Raw genomic sequence first — 12,030 nt, forward strand, 5'->3', positions numbered from 1 at the left:
AAAAAAACAAACTAAAATGATGAATTAACCTTTTTTTGCTCTAAAGATTTGGAAAGGATCTAGTTTCCATATGATAATGCGATTGTGGATCCTATTTGATAGTGGGAGCTTAACTGAGGTACTATATTATGCCATTATGTTGAAAATAGGTATGAGGGAAGAAATGTTAAAACTATTCATTACCGCTTTGATCAGTTTTAAAAATGAATAAATGCCAGTAAAAAAAACCATTAAGCTGTTAATCACATTAGGTATCGAACCAATGAACATTACCTCGATCATAAAATTTATAGTAGTTGATGTTCCTTCTACATTTAACATGATCTTAAGCCAACCTAATCAGTCTATTATGAGATTGATCAGCTTAGTTTCTCATCTGAAGATCAAATTTTAAACCACAAATGAGTTGGAGAGGTTAAAAAAGATTATTCCATAATGCGACAGTGTTATGTGACAAAGACAAAAAGAAAGATTACGAAGTAGATTGACAATTCGACCAAAGCCAGGAAACTAAAGAAGATAAATGTGATTAGGATGAAGGTCAAATATTGAAAAAACAAAGCAAGACGACACTGGTAAGAAGCAACATGAAACTAAAAAGAAAAAAAATGCTCTCTTAAGCGATTCTGAGCTCTTAAACTCCATAACTTTACATACTATAAAATTTTTACTTTTTTTGAATGATTCCACAAAGGTCAAGCTCTTAATTCGGCATTCATAAATATATGTCAGTAGAATCGAGCTCTTAAGATAGTTAAAAAAAAATTAAATACAATTCTACATTTTGTTCGGCTCTACTTTTCTACATGCCATCTTGTTAACAATAAACTAACTACTTTGTCAAGATTTATACTCTTGTAAGAAACAATTCGAACTTAACAGAGCAAAAAAAATAATTGATCAAAGGTCAAAAATCGATGAAAATCAACCAAAATTGGCAAAAGACCTTGTCTCCATACCATTTTTGAAAAATAATTCTAAAAAAAACATGCTAATCGAAGCAAAGCTCCACCACAAAAAATAGCTAGTTTAACTTTTAAAAGACAACACCAATCTATTTGCGAACATGAAACCAGTTCGACAAAAAAAAAACTACTGAAAGCAAGCTTTATCAGAAAGACCTACTACTTTGATTGGATTGCCAATGTAGCAATGGTAAAGAAGAGTAGTAAAAAATAAAAAATGTATGTAAACTTTACTGATCTCAATAGAGTTTGTCTAAAAGATAATTTTTCTCTATCAAGCATAGATCGACTAGTTAATGATAAAGCCAAGCACAGCCTGTTTAGCTTTATAGACGGTTACTTCGACTATAATCAGATAAAAATGCTAAAAGAATATGAGGGAAAAATAGTTTTTATCATTGAGAAAGGCTTATATTGCTATAAGATCACATCTTTCAGTCTAATAAATATAAGAGTGACCTACCAAAGACTGGTCAACAAAGTCTTCAAGGATCAAATCGATTGAAATATGCAAGTATATATAGACGGCATGATTATGAAAAGTAAAAGCTCGGATGAACATCAAAAAAATCTAAAAAAGACTTTTGATACTCTTAAAAAGTACAACATAAGGCTTAATCTTAATAAATGTGCATTTGAGGTCACATCAAAAAAATTTCTCGATTACATTATCAATAAAAGGGGCATAAAGGCAAACATCAAAAAAGTTTAGGCCATCATTGACATAAAAACACCGACCTTAGTAAATAAGGTATAAAGGCTAACTGAAAGAATAGTCGCCTTGAACATATTTATGTCCAAATCGATGTTTGCCATTCTTCAAAATCTTCAAGAACATCTCATAATTTAGATAGACACCTTAGTGTGTAAAAGCATTTGAAGAGCTAAAAAAGTTACTTTCCTCTTTTCCTATCCTCTCTAAGTTAAGGCCTAATGAGGTTTTTATCTGTATATTGCTACAACTAGAGGTGTAAATGATATATTAGTACTCACAAGCTATTCGGGTTTGACTCAAATAAAACTCAAATTTTGTTTCATTATTATCGAATCGAGCTCGAGCTCGAGTAGCTCAATTTATCAATTAAGCTGAATTTGAGAATCCTAATATTTGACTCGAGTGGCTTACGAGCCTAATCAAGTTTTTTTATTTAAATATGTATTTTTATTATTTTAATTAAAATTTATAATTTTACCCTTATATAAATATAAAACCCTAAACACTTTAACTCTTTTTCAATCTCATTTGCTTCTCCTTTTCTCACTCTTTCCTTTAGCGATGCCTCTGTTCTCTTTTTTCTCATCTTATCCTAGCAGCCACCTTTTTCTTTTCTAGCCCTCTTCCTTTATGCCTCATTTCAATATAGTTGTCTGTAAATTGAACAGGTTGTATCCACATGCCTACATTTAACTTCGATCAACATCAATTTACATAAAAAAGTCAAAGGCATCAACTCTAAGTATGAACTGTTACTGCACATTTGAAAGTTGAGCAAGTAATTTTACTAAACCTTTAGCTACACCTTTTGGCTAAAAGCTTGCTATTAAATGTTATTTATTTCTACTTTAACTATTTAAAAAAAAATGTTTGAATAATATAAACTGGTAATAGTGCTTGTTTTATTTTGTCTACAATATTAGTACTGCCTTAATGAAAAGTATTTTTGTCTTAATTAGTTAGATTGAGACTTTCAATTTTTTACGTTAAGAAATTTTGTAATTTGGTTGTTTGGATTTAATTAGCTAAATATTACAAGATTTCTAATTTTTTTATGTTTAGAAAATTTTTTTAATTTGATGGTGTGTTTTTTATATTGCTATAATATTATTTTGAATATATCATTATTTATAAAAAAAATCTTAATTTAAGTTTTAGTTCAAATATCAAATCAACTAATTAAGTTTTATTATCAAGCATATTAATCAAATTTGTAAATTTTTATTAGGTAATTTTATCGAGCGAGTTCAAGCTCAACTCGAGCTCTACCTTAAATTGAGCTTGAGCTAGACAAATAGAACTCAGTCGAGCTCAAACCAAGTTTCAAGCTTCAATTTTTTAGTCAAGCTCGAGCTCGAGTATTGTAATATACTAACTTGGTTCGATTACACACCTAATTACAACTAACCAAGCAATATGTTTGATATTAATCAAGGAAGAAAAAGAAAGGCAGAGGTTGGTATATTTTATGAGCAAACTTTTGACAAGATTCAAAATGAATTACACCAAACTATAGAAACTATCTGACACAAAATGTCACGTCGGCTAGAAAGTTTAGGCTATATTTTCAAGCTTGCACAATCAATGTTCTAATCGACCAACCACTTAAGAAAATCTTGTAAAAGCCAAAATTACTAGAAGATTGATCAAATGGACAATGGAGTCAATGAATACAACCTGCATATACTCCTCAGGTCATTTTGAAATAGCAGGTGCTAGTAGATTTTATCATTTACAAGCAACTTAGCTCAGACCGATGAACAGCCTAAGGAGACTGATGTGGCCAAAGAAGAAGAGATGTAAAAGCTTTTTGTTGATTGGTCAATTATAAATTAAAAAAGTAAGGCTGATGTAATCCTGATCAAACCAAAAAACTTATAATTTCAGTACTCTTTAAAGTTCAGATTCAGAGCTTTGAATAACAAAGTCGAATATGAGGCATTAATTGTCGAACTAAAATTAATTGTCGAGTTGAATGTAAAAAGCATTATTGTGTACAATGATTCCTAACTTATCGTCGGACAAATATATGGAGAGTTCAAAGCTCAAAATAAAGGAATAAAAAAGTACCTATACAAGGCATTGGCATATTTGACCACATTCACTAAGGTAGAGGTCAGAAAAATATCAAGGTCAGAAAATACTTTGGTTGATTCATTATACAAATTGAAATTTAAAATAGCAACTGATAGCTCAGCTCATGTCATAGCAAAAGAGCTAATAGAAAAAAGCATTGATGAGAAATTGGTCGACCAAATTGAAAAAAAAAAATAGAGTCATGGATTACTCTAACCTACACTTATTTGATGACTAGTGATTTACTCGAAAACAAAGTCCAAACTAAGGCTTTAATAGGAAAAGCCTCTCAATACACCTTGATCAATGAGAAATTGTACATAAGATATTTTAGTTTACCTTACCTAATATGTGTAAATGAAGAGAAAGTAAATTATGTGCTCAAAGAAATCTACACAAAAATTTATGGCAGTTACCTCAGACCTTAGACATTAGCTTATAAAGTGCTCGAAAAAGGTTATTATTGGTCCACCATCAGAAAAGACACAATCGACCTAATAAAAAAATACAATAAATGCTAGGGTTTACACATATACAATATTTTTCATTAACCAAGTTGACACATATTATCAGTCATTAGCCTTTCATGTAATGGAGAATGGATGTCTTCAACCCTTTCACCCCAACCACACGGCAGAGAAGATTCGTGTTAGTAACAATAAACTATTTCACAAAGTGGCTCAAAGTTGAAGTCCTAGCTACCACAATTGAATCTAAAACTATAAAATTTATCTGAAAAAACATAGTCTGTAGATTTGGTCTACCTTGGTTTATAATAACGAACAATAGGAACTAGTTTGATACTCCAAAATTCAAAAAGTGGTGTTTCAACCTTCACATCAACCTAAGGTTCATCTCAATTGCGCACCCTCAATCTAAAGGTCAAGTCGAGATGGCCAACAAGACCATACTGGAAACCCTTAAAAAAAGATTAGATAAAGCTAAAAGCAAGTGAGTTGACAAGTTACTCAATGTACTATAGGCTTTTAGGAAGACCTCTAAGGTCTCTACAAGAGAGACTAATTTCAATTTTGCTTTGAGAACAGAAGCTGTGGTGCCTGTGAATATTGGCTTTCTAAGCCTCCAAGTTGAGCTTGAATCTGAAAAGGAGAACGAAAAAGCCTTTAGGGCCAATTTGGACTTAGCTGAATAACAAAAGGACACAACCCTAAACAGAATAATGGCTTATAAACTAAGAATATCTAGTTTTTATAATAATAGGGTCTAACGTAAAAATATCATAAAAAGTGACTTGGTACTCAAAAAATTAAAAGCCTCTAAAGTTGACGACTGAAGTAGAAAGTTGGCCCTGAACTAGTAGGGCCCTTAAGCAGTTAAATAGTCCATCCATGATACGACCTACAAGTTACAAGATATGAATGGTAATCCTATATCAAGGAAATGAAATGTGAACAATCTCAAAATCTACTACCAGTAAAAGGGTGTATCGAGCTCTGTAGAGTTGAACTTAGACTTGTATTATGCAATTTCAAAATTGAATAAAAGTTTTAACCTTGCTCGTATCATACTTAATGTTCAACTCAGACACTAACTAAGTTCACACTTGCAAAATTAAAAACCAAATCCAAAATAATTAGGTATAATTACATCTGACCTAATAACAAAATATGAAATCCAAAGCCTTTGGCTCAGATCAAGCTTAAATCAGCAAAGAGAGTTGTCCGACTTAACACTTATAAGAAATATTACATAAAGGCTTTAGGGTCTTAAAATTAATCTTGAGGAACAGATTTAAAATTGAAGTAAAAGAGCTTGTTCAACCAACAAATTAGGTTTTCAAGTAGCAAAGGCTTGCCAAGACTTAATGTTGTCGAGCTTAACATTAGAAAGGTCGAGGTTCAGGTTAACAAAACGAAAATGAACCTCCTTATTCGCCAGTTCGAAAACACTGACACCTGGCCCTAAGCAAACCCTATTTGCATATCATAAAATTTTGAAAAGGTTAGGAATTAATCCACCACCTGCTGCCTAGTCTTATTTTCAACTCCCAACTCTAACTTCAACCTTGTTACCTAAGCTAGAACATCATTAAGTTTAAAGTTAACCTATTGTTAGAATGATTCAATTGTAGCCTTTTACAGAGATATATTTTTAAGCTTAGTAGCCAAGTTCTCTATTTTTTTACTAAGCTTTTCCTTATCCATCTTAACTTTGATTAAAGAGGCATTGGTCTTCTTGTGGGACTCCACAAATTGGTGTAAATCTCAAGCATAATCCTTTAGATCCTACTTGGATTTATAATAGTGCATTAAAGGCCGATAAAAATTGAGTATGTCTTACCCCATCATGTGAGAAATAGTAGACGAGAGCTGTTCAAAAGCTGCATAAAACAATAATCAAGCTCAACCTTTAAAAAAAACAAAAATATAAAAAATAAAAGTTTTAACCTAACTTAAAGATACTACTAACCTTTTTTGGTGAAAGTTACCCTGGTGATCTTTTTTTCCATCTCGGGATCCTCAAAAAAGTTCTCAATGAAGTCAAACTTCATATTTATTGCCATTTACTTTGATGTGGGTGTAATATGGTGCTTAGACTAGGAAAATGGCCTCAATCTTTTACTTTTAGAGGGTTTCTCTTTCTGAGCTATTTGTTTTTTCCTTTTTTAGGGTATGATTAGGCTAAAGGGAGGCTGAGGAAAAGTAGGGTTGATTATTTTGACCCCACTTAAAGGGGCCCAAAGTCAAATTAGAGCTTTACTTCTTTTCTTGGACTTTAAGGCATAAAAGAAGTGTGTGAACTCAAAATCTCCAATTTAGGACGAGACTTCTACATAAAAAATTAAACTAAGTGTTAAAAAAAAATTTTAAAACAAATATCATGTAAAGTTGCCTCGAACTTACCCTAATACTTGACTTTTTTTATAATAGAAAAAGAGGTTAGCTCTTTCGAATCTAAAAACAACAGCCTCTTCTAAAAAAGGCTTATTATTACATCCCAAGCTTTTAATTTCACGATCACCAAAGGACTAATTTAGATGTTTTAAAAAATCCTAGGTCAATTGTTTATTTCTCATGCATTGGGCTTTTTCTAGTCATTTTTTTTCTTTATACATAAAAAAAACTACTTTTAACCTTTTATTAAGCTTGGACAATCAACAAAGATTTTTTTCATGGGTTGAGTTGTTACATAAAACCAACTCTTATGTAGGGATATTTCTTAACTATAAAAAATTCTTTAAACAAAAGAAAGTTAAGGTTTAACTTCAACCTTCTACAAAGAATTATAAAACCTATAATGTATCAAAAAAATTTTAGAACGAGTTGAATGATAGTTAAATTGTAAAATAAAAAAGTTAACAATGAAAAAATATAAAAAAAAAACCACAAACCAATGACTATAGACTCATAGTACAACCAAATCTTGTCAGCATCCAAAGAAGTAACAACTTGGTACTCAATGGTTGATAGTACTATATTATACCCCACTTTAGTAAGATCAATTTTGACCTTTAAACCACGAGAGTGATGCACCAAACACATGTTAGGGCAGTTTTCAAGATTAGCTCTATCTTTTAGGCTCTGCATCATATCTTTTGAGGTTATACCTAAGTCACAAAAGGTATAGAATAAAGCGAGGTCATATACATCACCATGTGAGGTGATATCCTTCTCGTCTTCACTTGCCCTTCCTTTTTAAACTTGATTAGTCCCCTCTATTTGCTTGTCTGTAGCTTATTCACTCTCAAAAATTTTATTATCGGATGACTTATCTTCTGAAAAGGTAACAGATGACAATGTTCGAACAAGAATAAGAGTAGGAATCTCCTTTCATTTTGAAATGAAAAAAAAAATAAACAAAGAATAGAAGACTTTTCAGACTCAAAAGCCAAACTAGGATTAGAATCTAAGGCCAGCCTAGATAGACATCAAGAAAAAGTAGAAACAAAAACTTGATAATGAGAAGATAGAATAAGAGAAGAAGAGTAAAGGCGAGAAAAATGAGAAATAAAAAAAAAGTCAGTCGAAAAAGCCAAGCTAACCTTAGACATTGTGGCTAATGGATTTTGAAGATCATGATCTATTATAGCATGAAACTCATCCACTTTATGAAGGACCCACTTTTCTCTAACATGAACACTATCTTTAATTAATTGTTAATTAGTAGTGGACATTGGATTCAACCAAAAAGCACCTCGAGTATAATCCATTCTTACAATCATAAAAAGGGCCTTCATCATCCAAACCTTGATAACCAAGCAGACTTTCTTTTGACTCTACCCTAAAACTTTAAAAACTTGAATAAAAAGATATAATTAAAAGAAAAGAAACATATCAAACTAGATAAAGATGGGAAAATTGATTGAAAAAGAGCTAGAAAGTTTGAAGGTCAATAAAAACAAATCAACACAAAAGCAAAAATCAAATTTCAAACCAAAGAAAAAACATAAGTCCCATGTTGGCCTAAACAATAACAAGCCACCAAGTCATGGTTAAATATAGCATCAAATGTATAAGTCACATTAGTAATCAATTATAAAATTCAATCATTTACCTCGATGACTTCAAGTCGAACTAATTAAACATAAATTTCAAAGCCTACACTTAAGATTAAGCTCGACACCATCGAGTACGTATCAGGTCGATTTATACCAAATTGGCCAATACTACACTCAATAGTCTGATACTCAAACTACTTGGTGGGAGAACAAAATTTTATGGCCATTTTTAAGTTCAAAGGTAAAATGATTTTTTTTCTTATTAGAGATTGTCAGCAAATAGCCAAGGGTATTTATGACTTTTGGGTTAACCTAAAATGTATAGTGTCATGTTAGTTCGGCCATCTCATCAACTTACCTAAAAGACCCCTTTTTATGCTGACTTATTACTCTCTGAATAGATTATCAACATCCAAGTCAACTTAGCCTGCCAGGTCATCCTGATTATAAGATTGATCGTAGGCAGCCTAAGCTACCCCAAAACTCCTCACCTTCAACTATAGATAGGGCGTTTCAAGTATTATTTAGATATTTCACACTCTTACACTTTCATGCTTTCTCCTTCTTATTTTTTCCTATACCGATCTCTAATTTGAGTGTTATAGTGCAAACATTGAGAAAACTCTCAACCTTTGCTTTTAACCATTCTCTTTCTCCTTCTTGTGATTTTAAGATTTTACCCTTCAACTTGAAGCTCAGCATAAACAATTTTGAAAATGAATTTCTCACCTAAAAATTTCTAAAAATACTCATTCTTGCATTTTTAGAATTTTATCATAAGGATAATTAATATTTATTCTCAAAATTTTACACAAAACTTTCTAGAAAATACAAGAGAATAAAATGAAATTCAGCTCATTATTTTTATTTAACTTAAGAATTTAATTTAATTAACCCATTCTTAATTTTTTTAACAAAACCAAACAAATAAGTAAACATATCAATATATAAATCAATATAAATATAAATAGACCATAAATAAACATATGTATAGAAAAAATAATAATATAAATGTAAGGAAGAAAAACATATTAGACAAATAAATAATTAAATCAAATCAAATTAATTAAATTACATAAATAAAATAATAAATAAAATAAGGAAATAAACGAGCAAATCTCGTTAAGTTGGGCAGGGTTGTGGATTTTAAAATTTTTTTAAGCCTAAATGGTGTCATTTGGCTTAGGTATATAAACAAAAAAAAAAAAATTTCCCTCTCACATTTCCCTTTCTCATTCTCTCTTTTTCCAATTTCTTTATCTTCTCTCTAGACTAGGTTAAACACCGTCCAAAATCTTCAAAAGAGCTTGGGTTTCGATGAAAAATCTCAAAAATCGATGATATATAAATCTAAAAAATCAATATTGAAAACTGCAAAATCTCACCAAAAATTTAACTAATGCCTGAAACTTAATCATAAACTTCAAGCTAGGCTGAAAAACTTAATGTAAAACTCAAAATTTTAAAAAATTTCCAAAATTTTTGAGAATTTCCAAATTTTTTTAACTTCTTAAATCTAAATCCCTTAAACACATTTTTCCCAAAATCTTAACTTTTAAATCACGTCTAAGCCCATAATTAAACTAAGAATTTTATCTTAGAAAAGTCCAAAAAGGAACACTATCAGAATCTTTCTCTTTTTTACTTTCTTTTGCTACCAATTGCTTCCTTGTTAATGGTTGTTTGAAGTTCTTTAAATAGACCTTTAATCCTAAATCCATTAGAACAAGAATTCTAAACCTCAAACTTCACTTAAATTAAATCTTATACTTTAAATCAACTTCCTCTTCCATCCTTACCCAAAATTCATCCAAATACACTTTTACTTTTAATTAATGTTTTAATCCTAACCTAACGTACAGCTGAAATATCAAAAGTTTCAACTTTAACGCAGTTACAAGTTTCAATTTCCAATTTGACTCTTTTTCCTAAATCAACCAAACTTTTTTTTTAATTAACCCAAATGAATAAAATAAATAATAATAATAATAATAAAAATAATAATAATAATAATAACCTTAAACTAAATAAAATAATTTTCAAAAAATCTAATCCTAGGATACAATTAAACTCAGGTTAATTTAAGTGTCTACAATATGTATATACAAAATATATTATATCTAATACTTAATTTTGTAAATAATGAGAAGGAAAATGTGTCCACTAGGCATCCCTGGCTTTCTCCATTCTCTACTTTTATTATTTTATTTTATTTTTATTAAATCTATTTTTTATTTTTTATTTTGTTTTTAGCCTTTTTATTTATTTATTTGATTTTTTATTAGATAAATTTTGTAAAACAAGTCAATTAAGGTAGAGTTGATAAAATAATTTGTATTCAGTTGGTTTGATTCACAATAATTTAACATAAGTCCTTTTTAAAAAAAAAAAAGATAAGATCAAGTTTTTTTCAAATGTGATCAGATTGAAGATGAATTTAAAGTCTTCTACCTTGTTGCAGGTGTCCATGTGGCACATCTTTTTTTTTCATTTTCTTTTTTTTTCTAGCTTTTGGTTTTTTTTCCTTTTTTTAACTTTTTTACTTTTGCTTTTTATTAGATAAATTTTGTTTTAAAAAAGTGAATTGAGATAAAGATTACAAAATAGCTCATATCCAATGGGTTTCATTCACTTCAATCTAATCGGTGTGTTTTCCTTTAATTCTAGATAATTGGGTTGAGTTTTTTTTTTTTTAATCGAGCTGGGGTCACAATAAAGTTTTAGGTATTACACCTCAACCTTGGTTTATATAAAAAATTATTTTTTATTATTTATATAATTTTACATATATATGTATTATTAAAAATATTATTTAATATCTTAATTTAATCAATTCACTTACCATCTCATTTGGCTCTTTTGTTTTTTGTTTTTTTTTTAATTTTATTTATTAAATAAATTTTATAAAAAAAATTAATGGATATAAGAATGGCGAAACACGTATATCCACTGAATTTAAATTCGCCATGATCCAATATACTTCCATTTATCTTAAGTTGAATTTTTAAAATTAAGGATAAAAATATACTTTCGTTTCCTTCTAAAAATTTTATAAATTTTATTTCGTTTTAGTTAAATATTTTGATATGATAATAAAGAATAATATTTCTAAATCTATTACTTTAATTTGAAATTCCTTTTTATTTTTATGCAAAATTTAATGAAATGATCGTATTAACACCTTTATAAAAAGATTTGGGACTATTATCGAACAATTTAAAAATTAGAAATCAAAATAAAACTTGTATAAAAGGTTTGTGATTAGAAATACACTTTACCCTTTATAAAATTATGATTTTGTTCGATATTTGTCTCAAGATTAAATTTCTTGAGATTCAAAGTCATGTCTACACTAATTTGATGAGTTAATATTATGAATGATCCTTAAATTATAGTAAAATATTTAATGTAATATCTTAATTTTAAAAATTATTAATATAATATTTAAATTATAAATTTATTAACTAATATGATATGTATCTCTAATGTAATTAGTTTCAAATTATGACATTTGATCGACAAACAATCTTTCAATTAAAAAAGTGAGTTCAAAAAATGTAGTGATTAAAAATTTTAAATATTTGATATTATTATGAAAGGTGATGTAAGTAATTAAAATGTCTAAAAATATGTATAAAATAATAAAATATCAAAAACAATAAAATAATTTCTTATATAAACTAAAGTTTTTCACTGCAAAAACATTCTCTGAGGAAATTTTTTGTTTGAATTTAAAAAACAAGCTTTTAGATTGAAAATTTACATTTTTTATTATTTTTTATAAATTTTATTCTTATTTAATATTGAGACTGAAT

Source organism: Durio zibethinus, chromosome 9, assembly GCF_047325235.1.
Source record: "Durio zibethinus cultivar Kanyao isolate XHJ-2024 chromosome 9, ASM4732523v1, whole genome shotgun sequence".
NCBI lineage: Eukaryota > Viridiplantae > Streptophyta > Magnoliopsida > Malvales > Malvaceae > Durio > Durio zibethinus.